The sequence below is a fragment of the Pteropus alecto genome, unplaced genomic scaffold (genome assembly GCF_000325575.1).
Source record: "Pteropus alecto unplaced genomic scaffold, ASM32557v1 scaffold155, whole genome shotgun sequence".
Classification (NCBI taxonomy): domain Eukaryota; kingdom Metazoa; phylum Chordata; class Mammalia; order Chiroptera; family Pteropodidae; genus Pteropus; species Pteropus alecto.
In genome coordinates this window covers 3,198,933-3,203,606 of record NW_006438113.1, presented here as the reverse complement: position 1 = coordinate 3,203,606, position 4,674 = coordinate 3,198,933, and positions in this window count along the sequence as shown.

Here is a 4,674-nt window from a genome sequence, read left to right as displayed (position 1 = left end):
AGATGAACTTTCTCTCCTTCAGCCTATCTAGTTATGGGAAAATTTTAAAAGATAATAATAAATAAACAAAAATAAGGAAATTACCTATTGCAGGCCACCCAGAGACTTGAAAAATATCAATCTTTGGCAATGCAAAGTGTGTATGTCATGCAAGAGGGTTAGAGTTCTTAGCCTGAGTTGCCAAATGCCTGGGAACTGGGGACTTAAATCCCTCTCTAAAAATGTTTTTAACAAGAAAAAAAGATAGAAAAAATACTTTTCTTGTTAACTTTAGTTGATTCTGCAAATTTTATTAACCAAATTATATCACCTCCTAAACTTTATTGAGTGAAACTTTATTCTGATTCACAAATCAATCCATATCCCATATCTGGTGATACTACAGAAATAAAGAGCCAGCAAATCACTACAGAGAATGTGAATTATTTTCTATGTCTCTTGTCACATTTTGAAGATATTTTCATCGGGAAACCATCAATTTTATAGATTATTTATAATTAATTTCTTGAATCATCCATTATTCAATTGGAGAAGAGGTGAACAAAATGACAGAAGGATTGACCAATGTCATTACTCAGGTAGGATTATCAACAGTCAAAACTTCCTAAAGTCCTGAGCAACTTGTTAATCTATAAGAGAAGTCAAAGGAAATGAGGGATTAGAGCATTACTTCTCTAATGTAATAACAATTATTCTTTTAAACTACATCATAATAAACATAATATTTCATGGATAGACTTCTCAGAGCTCATCTTAGCTCTTATGGAAGTCAAAGATGAGATGGACACATAGTAATACTCATAATTTTAGGTGATCTTAAAAATGGTTATACTTTTATGTAATTTTAAGGTTTTATTATCCTACCTTAAACCTTACCTCACCAAATTTACTCAGAACAATCTAATTATCTTGCCTATTCTACTCTTAAATCTCCCTTGTAGGTATCCACAGCCAGGGCCTTTTCACCACTGCTGCTTTGAATCTTGCTAAATTTGGTATATCTGTTTTAAGTGATTTAGATCAGATTACTGGTCTCTTGGATTACTGGTCTCTTGGATTACTGGTCTCAGTAATCTGTTTTAAGTGATTTAGATCAAATTACTGGTCTCTTGGATTACTGGTCTCTTGGATTCGGTCCTCATTCCAACCCCACTCAATTCTTCATGTTTTCTAACAACATACATAGGGATATCCTACCCCCCCCAAAAAAAAACTCCACTTATTCTTTATGTTTTTAACTATCTCAGCAGCATTATTATGTTTCTCAAATACTACAGGCAGTTGATCATATACCATGCAAGAACAAAGACAGAAAAGGATAATGACTTACACCAGAAGACTGCTGTAAAATCTATAGGGTAGAACTTGGAATTCACTTTGAATAACCTTTCCATCTGACAGGATGAGCAGAGCCTATTTTAACATTATGTGCATCAGTCTTCTCAAAGCACCTTTCAAGGAAAGCTCATATGAGCTTGGCTCCTATACGTCCTGAAGATATGCCATGGTGCTTGTCACATTTGCATCTCTTTTCCAGTATCACTATATTTTAAGAAGGCGATGTGCTTATTTACAGGTTGAAGGCCTGGCTCATTCATGCAAAGAAGCACGTAATCTGTGTGACTCAAGTAAGGCTGATTAAAATTTAAAATTCTCTGGTTTGGCCGACATTATATTTTTAAATTATAATGCAGGATTAACCAAGTTGTGCAGGAATTGGCTCTTAGGAAAATGTCAAGTACAATTCTGCTTTGGCTGGGCTAAATAATCACAGTATGAGCCAAGAGACAGGGAAAATGGGCACATCTCTCAGGTGAGGAGAAAATGCAGAATTGAAAGCTGTAGTGTGTCTTGTGAATTTCCAGCCTCACAGAAAATTATTAATAGTTACGCTATATCCCAGAACACAAAACAAAAACACAGGGCTTAGATCCTCTTTGGTAAGTGCCTTTAATGTATTTTGGTGAAACGTGAACATATTTTCATATGAAAATTTTACTACTTATTTTGCACAATATTTCTCTCTGTCTCTCTGTCTCCATCTCTGTCTCTGTCTCTCTCTCTCTTTCCCCCATCCTCTTTATATCCTTTACCTTTTACTAGTACTTGCACCATGAATAATGACATGGCTCATCTGCAAGACTCTAAGCAATATTCGATTTCTCTCCACAGTGACTTAGTGGCTTCTATCGTAATTCTTAGACTCCCAAACTTACTTCCTCCTTCTCACTTTCAGATAAAAGCACACCTCTTGTTTTATTGTTATCACTGGAGTTTCAGGAAATAGCCAAAGATTATCTGATCAGAGATCACCATTACCAGTCTTTCAGACTCAGATCTCACAGTGAGCCCTACTCAGTTCTTTCTACCATTTGACAACTGGTCTAACCCAAATGTAGAAATAAAACTGCAGATGTTATATTGTGTACTCAAGGTTAAGCTGTCCCGCTTTTCTTCCCTCTCTACTCAATTATGCAATAGAGCATAATGGGCAGGTACCGGGCCATGGCCTCTTAGAAACAGGGCCACACAGCAGCAGATAAGCAGCAGGCAAATGAGTGAAACTTCTTCTGTATTTGCAGCCACTCCCCAGCACTAGCATCACAGCCTCAGCCCTAATGCCTCAGATCATCAGGCATTAGATTCTCATAGGAGCACTGGTCCCTGGTGCCAAAAAGGTTGGGGATCACTGTGATAGAGAATCATAGAAGGAAGTGTTTAAAAAGTAGTTTTTTGTTTTTTTCTATACCTTGAATAAATGCATAACATTTGCTAATGCAATTTATAGTCAGTTGGATCTAGTATCTTCTACCTGTGGCATAACCTTTCTGACCTCCAGTGTTCTCATCTTCAAAGTAGGGATAATAATAACCCTATTTCACAAGGTACTTCAGTCTACATCTATTTACTACACTAACCTTATGTCAGGCTTTCTTCTAAGCCCCTTATCTGGTTTAACTCAATTTATCCCATAATGACCTTTAAGATAGGTACTATTACGATCCTTACTTTGCAGATGGGTAAATGATAGAAAAGCACCATGTTACTAAAAGCTGGTGACCAATGCTGCAATGCAGGATGTTTTAGTGAATCTAGGTTGGAGGCTGAGGCTTAGGTTCTGAATTTAAGCAGACACTCTTACCTCTCTGAATTCTGCTTCTATATTTTGGGATGGTACCACCCACCAGCAGGCTGCATGATTCTGATACTCTGTGCAGTGAAAAATATGCTGAAGCGTGCACCAGAACAGTTTAATGCACATTGATTCATCCCTTGCCAAGTAATATCTCACAAGCTAAACAATCATTTCAGAAATGGCTACCTTCTTGCAAGAGGAGTAAGGAAAAGATGAATGAAGCAGCAATGCTGAAGTGTCATTTCCCTTCCAATTAGCTTTTGGAGAGAAAGAGACTCTCAGCCAAAAGCTCTGCTAGTTGGTTTTATTACCTCAAATTAATAGGGGAAATATCCAAGACTCTAAAGTGGTAAATTAATTTGCCCAAGGTCACTGACAAAATAAGTAGTAGTTACATTTCCAATTTTGTTCTAATTCCAAAGAACTAACTTTTTATTATACCTTACATTGTTGTGGTAATCTTAAGGGTGCTCACTGATTACTTTTAGGTCTTCATCTTATGGCATATAATAGGTTTGCCCTTGTATTTTGGGGCTATTTTTTATTTATTTATTTTTCCACTTCTGTTTTTCTTAAGCTGTTATTATAATTTAGACTTCTGGGCACAGAGGAATTAGCAGTAAGGAAGAGGAGATATGCTAGTAGTGAGTATCACATAATTAGTGACAAATAATTTGCTCTATACAAACCGTGTGTGCTTAGTACACATGCAAATAGAAAGAGTTGATCGTGAATTGATCGATAATGGACGAGCAAAGTAGCTAAGGAAGATCACCAAATCTTTAGTTGCTCTCTCGACTTAGTAGTGTCATTAAGAAATCTTACAACTTTGGGTAAATTACATCATTCACTGAGCTTCCATTGCATCAACTATAAAATAAAACTATTATTTCAACTTTTTATGCCAGTAATCAGTATATGAAATGGACAGTGGGGCCACTATTATGTAAGGGGCCAATATTTTTAGATTTCCCTGTGCAGCAATTCATTTATCATTCGAAGTTTTTTGACACATCCATGCTCCTGAAACTGCATTTGACTTTCAAAAGCTGCATAGACACTTCCTGATCTACAAGACAATGATTAAGAGCATGGCAGTTGTAGCCTTACCATATTGGTTTGACTACATACTGTATCCATCAATATTTGTGTTTGTTTTTAGGGATTCAATTTATATTTTCCAGAGCCTCATTCTACTTAAATAACTTAGTCTGATCAGTTCTGAGTTAGCATCAGGATAGTGTCCCAATAGACTAAATGGAAGAGATGCAGTACCAAAGGTCAAAATCTTCCATCTCCTTGCTGGACTTTTGTTCAGTGCAACAAAAAATGATAAGGTCAACCAACAGGCATGAAATAAGTGATTCTGATATGAGCAATGAAACAAACTGTTAAGATCCTCAACTCTTCTATACTCTGTATATCTCACAGTAAATCCAAAGCGGAGGGAAAAAAAATTGTCACAATGTTGGGAACCATGTTGCTTCACCATTTAAACTACTTCTGTATATGGATGAGGAAGTTTTTAAAGGTTAACT